The sequence below is a fragment of the Medicago sativa genome, chromosome 5 (genome assembly GCF_051527215.1).
Source record: "Medicago sativa cultivar Bolivia chromosome 5, Bolivia_mono, whole genome shotgun sequence".
Lineage (NCBI taxonomy): Eukaryota > Viridiplantae > Streptophyta > Magnoliopsida > Fabales > Fabaceae > Medicago > Medicago sativa.
The window spans coordinates 24,106,702-24,119,106 of NC_140753.1; the positions used below are offsets into that span (position 1 = coordinate 24,106,702).

Sequence of the window (12,405 nt, forward strand, 5' to 3'; positions counted from 1 at the left end):
AAAACCATGTCATTCTTATTCTTAGCAGGCATATCTTTCCAAGATGTGAGATTAATTGGAGCATATTGTTTCCTTCGAACCAAACTCCCTATGAAACGAGTAAGAGTCGACCCTTCGTCACCAATGAATCGACCGCACTTGTCCATCTTAACAACTATGTAACTTTTAGGATCCATTTCCCATGCATCATACATTCTTGTTGGGCCTCTTTTTTTTCTTGGGTTGAACATCTACAAGCAAAACAGAAGATGTTATATAATTCAAACATAAACTATATATAAAATAAATTACAAAAACAGAAACTATATATAATTGAAACCTTTATTAATTTCTAGTTCTTCTTTTGCTTCTATATCTGAAGGAATATAGTAGGAATCTTCAGTGTGTGACAACTTCCACATGACTTGGGTTGGATCTAGTTTCTTCAACATTGCTTCCTTGGGCATGAGTTGAGGTTGTATGAGTTTCTTCTGCATTACTTCCTTGGGCATGAGTGGAGGTTGGATGAGTTTCTTCAACATTACTTCCTTGTGCATGAGTTGAGGTTGTATGAGTTGCACTAGTTCCTTGGCTTGAGTCTTTTAACCTACGACTCCCAATATTCAGTTTTATCTTCTTTGCCATTGCTGCAATACTTTAAATTAAGTGAGTGATGAACACAAACTTGCACTAGTATGACGACCATAAAAAGTAATAAGTCAAGTCCAATTGCATACAAAAAGCAAAACATTCACTAAACATTTTGAGCAATAGTATGATGACCATAAAATACAAAGGGAATGATTAAATATAGAATCAAAACTTTCACCAAACATAATATAGAATCAAAACATTCACTAAAAATTCTCTGGTAAGGTAAAAATTATTGTAATGTTAGTCAAACATCACTTTTTTTTTTTAAAAAAAAACATATTATATAACAAGCTGATTGCATACGCACAATAGAAATGGCAAGAAAACAGGACTACAATACTGCCCGGTGCATACACATAGGCGCTCCACAAAGCCAAACGGAAAAAACAGCACCAAACATACACATAGGTGAAAGTTTTTGGTGCTGTCATGACGGAGAGATGACAGTCTATAAGCTGGTGTGTGGAAGAGAGCTGAGCTCCAAGTAGCAGCTCTCTTTCCCAATATAAAAGTTTTGTTTTCTTCTTTCCTGTCAATGGATTCTAAAGGTAAATAGTTCAATTGATGTATTACACCTCCTAGTGCTTGTGATGTTTTTTAAGGCTGAATTTGTGTTGTGTTACTACTCACAATGGTTAATCAATTGTTACCTAACAACAAATTTAGGCCATGTTTGGTTTTTCTAAAGCCTAATTAGAGCAATACACCACAAGCTACTGAACAGGGCACTTAAGTTCATGTTTCTACTTTTATCAACAATGCACAATTGCAAACTGAACTCCATCTAAAATTAAGTAACACTACTATAGAACTTTTGTATGCTCTACAAACAACAATATGAAGCAAAGAACACAAAGAAGGGGATTCAACTGTAAAAGACAGCCAAAAAATCATCACTAACTAAAATATATAAATCTATAAAAACAACCCAAATCACAAACAAATTGACAAAATCCAAGAAAGAAAAATCAAAACCTTAACAGATAGGCATTCAAATTGTGCATACATAAAAACAAGAGAAGGAGAGAAAAAGAGTCTTGAACCTGTTTGCAGCAGCCAAGTGAGATGAGCTAAGTGAGCAAAGGGCCGAGCGAAGTGAAGGATTTAGGAACCTGTTTGCGGCAGCAAAGTAAGATTAGTGAAGGTTTTGGGAATTAGGAACCTGAACTGATGAGTGAAGGTTTTGGGAATTAGATTGATGAAGTGAAGATTTAGGGCAAATGAATTTGGAAATTAGATTAGGAACCGATTAGGGGACCTGTTTGGGAGTTAGATTGATGAACGATGAATGGATTTTTGGTATGAGCGATTGCTGATTGATGGGTGAATGAGGAAAAACTTGAGTTTTGTTATGTATCTGTTTGTTATAACAATAATGAAAGATGTGAGGGAGAAAGTGGTGTGTTGTTATTTATATTTTTTTGAGAGGCGTTATTTTTTTAACAAAGTGGTGTTTGTTATTTATATTTATATAATAATAAAAATATTAATAATAATAATAATAATAATAATAATAATAATAATCTATCACAGTATATAATTGGGAGCAAGAATGTTCTATTGTTTTTGTTATTGAAAAGATAAAAAAATTATTTTTTTAATAAAGAATTTTTATTATATTTGTTATTATATTTTTTTAATAAATGTTATATTTGTTATATTATTGTTAAAAGATTAACGTAATTTGTTACCTATAATAATGAAACCGTCGTATCTGAAAAATTAAAGTTTGTTTTTTTTTTAATAACAAACTTTTGCTACATATAAGTGAGAATAGAAATTATATAAATAAGACTGTAATGTTGTTGCAAATTTAAGTGCAAATTAGAATAACAAATCGGATGGCAAAAATAAAAGACTCTATGGATATTCAAAAAGAAGAAAGAGTGGAAGACTCTATAAAAGACTCTATAAAAGACTCTACGCCAGTACCGAATGGTTCACAATAATCAATTATACATAGTCGGGCAATTTTATCACATTTTCTTTTTTAACATAGCATCCGGTTGCACAATAAAGTGTAACCAGTTATAAGGTTTGCAAATGGTGCAACCGGTTGCTGAAGCTTGTGCAACTGGCTGCTCAAGTTTAGAAACTCATTTTAAGCCATGCTAGTATAATTGTTTATCAGACAAAGAAAAATAGACAATCAAACAGTCCAGCTTATCATCATAACAATACTAAGACAAAAATGGGCAGCTAGCAAGCAATACATAAACCTATAAAACAAGTTATCTCACATAATTCTACCCAAGGAGGGTTCTAAGCTAAAAGGAACTCACCTCAGTAGCCAAAATCCTCTTGTCCAAGAGTTACACGATATCGAAGCTTCTTCAAGTTCCAATTTTGGTCCAACCTTCGATCCAAACTCTCCCCAAGTCTACCAAGTTCATAGGTTCAGTTCTGGAACCACTCCATCAACTAAAACTCGTAGTTTAGCTTAATCCGCAAAATCTACGTAAAAACCCGTAAGCAAATTTCTGCAGCAATAACCCAACTTCAAATGCATTTTTTGGATTCGTTTCGGATCCAAAACATACGAAACTTATATCTGAACTGAAGGGAATTTATTGTAGAGTCCATAAATCCCATAATTGAAGGGGATTCTTATCAGCACAGTAAACGATATGACCCAAAAACAGAATCTGTCCGAACAGCAATCACAACAACTTCTAATCTTACCCCAAAACAGCTTTAGGCTTTTGGCTTCTAGTTTATTCAATTTCAGCTCAAATTCTATAGCAGCAAATAAAACATGTATACACAGTTTCCAAACTACTCATACAACAATTCTAACATGTTACTTCCAATAATCACTTATGGCAGCTTATGCAAACAGCTTATGCTTCAATCTCTAGATAAACTTCACTCCTATGTTGCAACTCTTTCTCCTAACAAAACAAACATGCCAAAACCACACCAGAACACACAAGTAACAACTTAAATCAAACCTTCGATTCTTTTACACAGCTTCCATGTCAAAACAGCTTATCACTACACATGAAGCTCACACTCCTATACTCAAGGTTCAGCTTATGTTCAAATTTCTACCTCTTGCTTCTAACACTAAAACAACTTACAAAAGTTCATAATTTGCACAAGCAGCGACACATGTCTAACAGAAAGAGAGAAAGGATAAGTTAGGGAAAAAGCTTCAAAGGTTCAGCTAGTACAAGGAGAGAAAAGAGGGAAATTTGGCTTACCATGCCTCTTTGCATTTCCAAACAAATTAGGCCGAGCATTCACATGTGTGATGGACCAAAACATAATTTGGGAAGAAAAAAAAAGCTTCAACGAGAGAGAGAGAGAGAGAGAGAGAGAGAGGGAAGGGAAAATGGAAGCACCCATGTATTTCTCTTGACTTAAATTGAAGGAATTGAAAAGAAATTGAGGCATGCAACATAAGATTAAAAGTTAGAGTGATTTGGTGAAGGAAGGAATGGAGAATACGAGAGAGAGAAAGAAGAGGAGAGGGTGTTAGGTTTGTTATTTTTTGTTTTTTCTTTTAGTTTTGTTATGTGAAAGAAAGAAAACGTGGGAAAGAGGGAAAAAAAAGATGGGGAAAAATTGAGCGGGCTGTTTTGGAGCCAATGAAATATTTGGTGAAAATGTTTGGCGCTTTTTCATTCTTAATTCTTAACCTATAGCAACGGGGTATTGAAACATTAGTTGCTAAATTTTATCTATATCAACTCTTTTTTCTGCAGTTGCTAAAAGTGACCGTTGCTATATGGAAAATTTCTTGTAGTGTATTGATAAGAATTTCTAAGGTTTTGTGAAGATGTTGTGATCAATTTGTGGCATTTGATATTTGTTTTTGGAGTGCAACTACATGTTGAAACTTGCTTCAAGGCGTATGTGTTTGTGCTTCGTAAGTTTGTGTACATTTTGTTAAGTTTCTTTTGTGAATTTGTGACGTGATTGTGAACTTGGATTCTAGTGCATAAATGTGGCTTTGAGTCTGAAATTTTTGGAGTGAATTTGACTCTTAGATATGATGTATACTTGCTGTTTTTGAATTAGTCTATGTGAATCTTGTGTTTGTTAAATAATGTGAAGCATACTTGTGAATTGAAGCGCATAAAAAAGGAAAAACTTGCAACCTTTATATTCTTTGATATAGTTAATGGCCTTAATTCTCATGTTTTTTTTCTTCTTGAACTAAGTCACTCAAAACTTCTCTAATATCATGAAGATTTAGGCCTTTAACCTTACCTTAGAATGGTATTAAAAGTCAAGTTTCTTTTATCACTTTTAGCTAATGTTGCTTGTTACTTCATTTTCGAGTTACATTTACTTTACTATGCCTTTAGTATGTTATTTCTATTTCACTCATGTTACTAACCTTTCTTGTTTCATGTCTCATTTCCATAGCATTTCACATCATATTTTCATCTCTTATTTCTTGCACTTTAATTTCTTGCCATTTAAATTCATGCAAAGGTTAGGATGTAAAGACCTAGGAATTTTGTAATTTTCTTTATGTTTTTAATTTCTTGCAAGACCATAGCATGTAAACTAGGGCATATGTAAAGGACAATGGACTCTAATGATGTACACCGACACAAGCACCGACACAAGCACCGACACATGCACACACATGACATGGATACTTTAGATGTATGCTTAGGGAATGTATGCTTTAGATGTATGCTTAGGAATCACAATACTTAGAAAATTCTCTTTTCCAAAAAATATGGACAATATCACTCAAATATTTTTTCTAAATAAACTTTGGGATCAAAATCCCATTGATTTTCCCTTTATTTTCTTAAACAAAAATCTTAATGAATTTTAATCATACTTAGACTTTTTCTTTGCAAAATGACTAATTCCACCTCACATTTTTCACAATCTTATGCCCTTGAGGCCTCTCTCTCTTATTCTTCAAAATTCCATTTTCAAACTTAAAATCAATCAACAAAAACAAAAACATTTTTTGGAAGAGAACTACATGGAGTTTGATCCCTTAAAAGGGTATGTAGGCAAGAGGTCAAAACCTCTCCAAGTCCAATAAAACAAAAATTCAAACACCTTCTTCTCCCTCCAATTCTTGACTTAGTAAACTCTTAAGTGTAAATATCATTTTTCAAAAAGCATTTAAAAATAAAGCGCGCGCGTAGAAAGTAAAGACGATCCTATAGGATACTATAGTCGTTATGGGTGCCTAACACCTTCCCGTAGCGAAAACAACTCTCGGACCTCGATTCTCAAGGGTTTCGCTTATTTTTTCCCTTCCCAAGAAAAAATGAGATATCAAAGGTTAAAAAGGTTCAAACGTAATCAATGTTTGACACCCGAAAACCAAGATAAAACAGTGTTAACTTGTGCCCTTAATACACATGTTAAGCAACCTAAATAGAGCAATTTTGCATTGGAAAACACAATATAACAACTTTTAAGAAGTTGAATGCACGTCTTTTGATATATGTATTTCTATAATGAGTATCTTAACATGTGCCTTGAGGGCACAAGTTAACATTAACCATAAATATAAACCCACTTGGATTGGCTTGGGATATGGGACTGTGCTCTTCCTCAATGTCTCAGGTTCGATTCTCTCTAGTGCCAATTTAGGTGGGCTAGTTTAGCTTCTAAAAAAAATATAAATATATATCAAGATTTTGCAACTTACGTACATTTTTTACTCTGAATTTAACATTGACTTAAATTATTTTATCATTTTTAAGATATTATTTAAATTATAATTAAAAACATTAAATTTCACTAAAATATGAACAACATCACCACACAAGGAACAAAGTGATTGCGATTAATACATATGTTATTTTTTCGGTAATTTATTTCGACAAAATTTTTAGTGTTACTTCCTTCAAAAAAAAATTAGTCCCACTAATAATTCAATCTCAGATCCGTCTCTATTTATCACTCAAGTTGAACGTGTAGCTTGTAGGTGTGTACTAGTTAACTAGCTTCTGCAACATGTGAATGTGATTGCTTTTAATTTTATGGGGTTCAATGTGTGCTTTTACTTGTTTCATGGAACATGTAGTTGTGGTCTAGGCAACTATGTTTGCTATTTTCAAAGTAATAAAAAAAAATTAATGTTAGTAACATGAATGAGAGAAAGCATGATAAGTTGATAACTACTATTATTTTTGGCTAGAATATTACTCCCTTTCGTTTTAAAATAAATGTCGATTAATATTTTTACACACATATTAAGAAATGCAATGATTAGAAGAAAAATGATTGTTATTTTACCAAATTATCGAAATTAACTATTGGTTTGCTTTCCACTAAAGGAAAAGTTAAGCTTTAGGAGTATTGTATATAATATTATTGAAAGGTACAACTGAAAAGAAAATTTAATATTGAATTGAAAAATGAAAGTGACGTTCATTTTGAAATATTTTTCTTTTGCTAAAATGACACTCGTTCTTAAAAAGAGGGAATATGATTTGTGATCAATATATTCTGTGTTGTCATATTATTGGGTTTACATGGTTTTTTTAATTATAAATTATACTATAATGAAAAATAATAATTGATACTAATTGATTGATTTCATTTGATGATAAATGATTTTATTTGTAACAACAACATATTTCATTTTTCCTTGTTAAAAACAAACAATAAAAAGTTACTGTACACTTAAACAAACAATGATTTTTTTTTAGTAACGATGATGATGATACATCCTTTCTTCAGCATGTCAGTTTTTACGAAGTATTTCAAAAAATTTATGCACCAAGTGAGTGAATGTCTATATATTTTTTTTTAGCAAATATATTAAATATGTCAAATGAAAGAGAAAAATGTGAACGTGTGAATTTAAACAAAATTGTAATACTTTAATTAAACAGAATTTTGAACCAATCAAATGTTCTCTAAAATAGTTGTTTGAGTGAGGCAATCTTTCAAAAATTATCTTATAAACACTTGGTACCTCAACACTTGTTCACTTTCCGAAGCCATTAATAGAAGCTTTTAACAATATCATTTGCATTACATATCTATGTGTTGTTCTGAAAATCAAACACTGCAATAAACGTAAAATATATCAAAATCACAAGTCCAATTTGAGATAATTAATACATTTTTTTGTTATGAAATAATAGAAGCTTTTTTTGTCCTTCTTAATTTCGTGTTGGATGCAATTCCCATTTTCTATCTTTCGTTTATGAAAATGCCGGTTAAGGTGTGGAGGAAGTTGGTGCGCATCCAAAGAGAGTTTCTTTGGGGTGGGGGAGAAGGAGGGAGGAAGATTAGTTAGGTGAAGTGGAGTAAAGTGTGTCGACCGAAAGCAAGAGATGGGCTTGGCATTAGGGATTTCAAAATAGTGAATTTAAGTCTCCTTGCAAAATGGGGATGGAGGCTTTTACAGGGGGGCTTTGGAAGGAGGTGTTGCAAGAGAAATATAAGAATAGGCGAGGTCATGTCCGGAGGTAATGATAATTGGCCCCATTACGCTTCTAGATGGTGGAAATATATTGTTACTATAGAAAAAGGTCATGGTACAAATTGGTTCAACGCGGAAGTGGCAAGAAAGGTGTATGATGATGAGAATACTTCATTTTGGAGGACTAAGTGGAGAGGGTATGTGAGTTTTTGCGATAAGTATCCAAGGCTTTATGCTATTTCCAATCAAAAGGAGGCAATTATTGCGGCTATGGGGGTGGAAGGGGATTGAGGTTTTCAGTGGAACTTTGTGTGGAGAAGAAGGTTGTTCATGTGGGAGGAAAACCTTATTCATAATTTAGCCCGGGATATTGAACGTTATGTGAGAGGCCATGAGGATGATAAGTGGGGTTGGGAGTTGTAGGAGAATGGGCTTTTCACGGTCAAGTCAGTGTATAAGAAGATAGAGGAGAGGGCGGGTAGTGGGATGGAGTGGGGGGAGCAGGAGAGGAAGGTGTTGACTCAAGTGTTGAAGAGTGTGGCTCCATCGAAAGTTGTGACTCTTTCTTGGAAGTTATTGTTAAACCGTATTCCAACCCGAATGAATCTTGCTTATAAGAATATTCTTCCCTCAAATGGCAATATTGGAATATTGTGTTTTTTTGTAATGTGGAGAATGAATCGACTAGTCATTTGTTTATTCATTGTAGGGTGTCTTAGTGTATTTGGCTAAATTTGCAGTATCGGTTGGAGATGGTTTTTGCGACCCCGACTGACCTCTTTAATCATTGGCGGTGTTGAATGAAGATGATATTGCTTTAGTTATAGGTTTGTGTTTTGATGATGTCTAAATAGCTAGGTTTATTTGAAGATGTTTTTATGTTGATTAGCTTTAACTTAGAAACTTGTTAAAGCACCTAGCAAACCATGTTTCATTGTGTCATGTGATTCCTTGATGTCTTGTGTGTTGTCATGTATAGGAAAACCTCCCGTGAATTACTTGATTCGATTCATGATTCATTAATTCATATCAAGCATTCTTTATGTCCATTTTCCTTGTGTCACTCCTTTTGAATCTAGTCGAATTTTCATGAATAGCATTACAGTGAATCAATTCACAATTTTCCTGAATAGTATCATAGTGAATCGATTCACATTTTTCCTGAATAGTATCACATGAATCGATTCCAATTTTGTTAAATCTTATCATGAAAACCTTTTGACTTTGGTTGAATCGATTCATAAGATTTTGAATTGTATCAATCTTCATCTGGGAACATTTGAATCGATTCAAAAGGTGTCTGATGCATATCAATCTTCATAGTCATCCTGCTTGTCATTTAGCTATCTGAACCGATCACACATTTACAAAATCGATTCACCATGTTGCTATTGGTTGAAATTTTGCACTTGCCACCCTTTTCTATATATACACACACCTCCTCATAACACCCAAACTATCGAATCATTTGCATCTATTCTCTCTAGGTCTCAAAAACTCATAGTTCATAATTTTTTTCAAGATTAAACACTTTTTCTTAGAATCACTTTGTACTTTGAGTCACATTGATTTGCTTGGGTGCTTATAGGGATTGTAAGTTGGTTCTTTCAAGGAAATTGATTGAGCTTAATCAAGGATCCAAAGTGAAGCGAATAATCTCATTCCACCTCCAAAGGTCTTGGGGGTCTTTTTAACTGTTCTTGCAATCGAAAATGATTCGTTTACCGGACGTATCATCGAAGACTTGAGTGACGAGTTTGAAGGGGTGCACGAGTAATCAAGGATTCGAAGATTCAAGGAGCACCAAATTCAAAGGTTATTTGAAGTTTGGGGGAGTGTTTACATAGGGGTTGAAGAACTAGTTAGTTTCAAGGAACTCTTGTAATCACATTTATATTCAACATTGTTACTATTAGCGGATGACCTTGATGGAGACGTTTTTCACCAATAAGAGTAGACGTAGCTCTAGCGAGGACGAGAAAGAGCGAACTACTATAAAAATATCGGTGTTATCTCTATTCCTTATCCTTTTTACTTTTAATTGTTGCATGTGTTAATTGAATAATTGTTAGGGAAGAAATAATATTGATCTAAGTTGTTTTTGTTAAAAATTAACCTAATTCGTTGAATTAGGTTTTAGTACTTAGCTTAGATCAATTGGTTTCAATTTATATTCAATTCTTCAATTCCATATGCATTGTGTTTTTGATTGATAGCTTGGTATATTTTCATATAGGTTTGGTTTTGAAATTGTCTAAGTTTTGCAAATTTTTGAAGAAACATTAATTTTTGATTGTAATAAGATTTGTATTGTGAGTCTCTCAATTCTATATTGAATCTTATTAGCAAATAGTTTTATCTTTTTGCTTATTGTTGTGATTGTTCATGCGTGTTTCCAATAGTCATCTTAATTCAATTCACATTTTTTTAAAACTCCGATTTTTTTTTTTCAAAAGCGCTATTCACCCCCCTCTAACGTGCAACCTTATTGCCCATCCTTTGTACTCTTTTTTCTCCTTTTGCGGGCTAAGTGCTTCTTGTACTAGCTTTGCTTAATAATATTTGTTGACTAAAAAAAAAAAATGAAAGACATACTTTTGATTCATATTTTGGTTTTCCTACTCAACAAAGATGCTTGTGAAAAAGTAAGTATTATTGTTTTAGAAATAAACACACTTATGTAACAAAAAAAGAAAGAAGAAATAAACACACTTATAAAACAAATACAGATTAAGTGTCTTTTCAATTTGGGACAGAACTCTTTATTTCATTTTTATCAGCTCTGAAAATCTTTACAATCATAGTATGAATCCTTTCATGTATGAGATCAAAGCATCCTTGCTTCAAATTTCATGTTTTTTTTTGAAGGAAAATTCATGTTTGATATCTTAGCACCCTTAATCAATGTTAGACACTTCTTTGCTGCTTCAATTTACGCACTTAGACTATCATTATTATTCCTCTTCACAATGACATCTACCAACTTCTCTGTTTGAAAATTTAAAAACAAAAAATCAATTAAATGAATTGAAAATAAATTGTTACCTTTATATCTAATGTCTAGTGTAGTTGATATTGTGAAAGGTAGCAATAACACTGATGTAATTGAAACCCCCTGCTGATCAAACAAATTAACAATATCTCCTTCACGTTAAGATTAAAGCTCACAAATAAAAAGGTAAAACCAAATATAATAACCTTGAATAGAAAGGTAAAGTGGAAACACAACCCAAATCAAATTAATGGGTTTAGAGTCAACATTGATGTCACATTATTTGGCTTGAAGGATCAACCTAACCAAATTAATGGCCGTCTCAGCGACAAAGACACAAGAAGGGTTTACAATGTCGAGTATTGTTGTCCGTTGACATATTTGAATGGAAGCATCTGATTCACCCAGATGAAGCTCCCGAACGATGACGACGCATGAATCATGTTCTCTATATTTGCTGAGTATAGTTCAAAGGGACCGATCAAGTTAGACACTTCTTTGGTCAGATCTTTTCAAGTTATTCAATAAAGTTTGATTCGTCCCAAGATCTACGAAGAAATCTTAACTTGCAAGGATATACCAGATGAAGATTTTAGTTTGGCTGATCCATAATCATGCCTATGTTTAATTATGTTGATATATTTATTTATTTTTGTTGAATTGTCTTGTAGAAACTGTTATGTTTAATTTATGTTTTTGTATAGAATTTGATTTAATGACTAATTTTTCTATTTTTTGTGACGCAAATATTAATTCTAAACGTGCAAAACCCACCAAATCTTAATTTTGAAACAATATGTGCGCATTTTCTTATTTATTTTAGCCTCTCAATCAATGTTAAGAAAATGCTTAAACACCTTCTTAGTCTTTTATCTCTATTGCAAGATTCATATTGGTCTTTTATTAAAACAAAAAAGTACATATTGATCATTTAATTTAATTAATATTGACTTTTATGTTTATTAAATAATAACAATTTAATCATTTTGTTAGTCAAAGTCAATATTTATAACACATGATGCAATGATCGAGTGTTCACATATGCGTCGTATGTCATAAATATTGATTTTGATTAACAAAATAGATGTAAAGAACCAACTTACTACCATTTATTGACTTTGATTAACAGAATAAATCTAAATAGGTGAAACACCATCGACACCACCACTCTAGATGGTCTAAAGTCCTAAATAATAAGAATAGAATTTGAACTTGTCAAAAAAAAAAAAAAATAGAATTTGAAAAAAAAAATAAATTCTAAAAGTATTTATTCTCATATTTGGCGTATATGACATGGATTATTCAAACAATTAACCATATTATTAATTTCCCTAAAAAAAAAAACACTTTTCTTTTTGGTGGTGGTCAAGGTTCGAATCCCGACGTTGCATATATTATTATGTATTGTCCTAACCAA

General features: G+C 32.5%; 1 long non-coding RNA gene across 1 annotated transcript; it reads right to left on the bottom strand.

The window, feature by feature from the left end:
* Nucleotides 1-3,217: 3,217 nt before the first annotated feature.
* On the bottom strand, nucleotides 3,218-3,942 carry LOC146921191 (uncharacterized). Its single transcript, XR_015010760.1, has 2 exons — nucleotides 3,837-3,942; nucleotides 3,218-3,748 (listed from the first exon to the last, which is right to left on the bottom strand). It is a non-coding gene; the product is annotated as an uncharacterized LOC146921191 (long non-coding RNA).
* Between the last annotated feature and the right edge of the window lie 8,463 nt (nucleotides 3,943-12,405).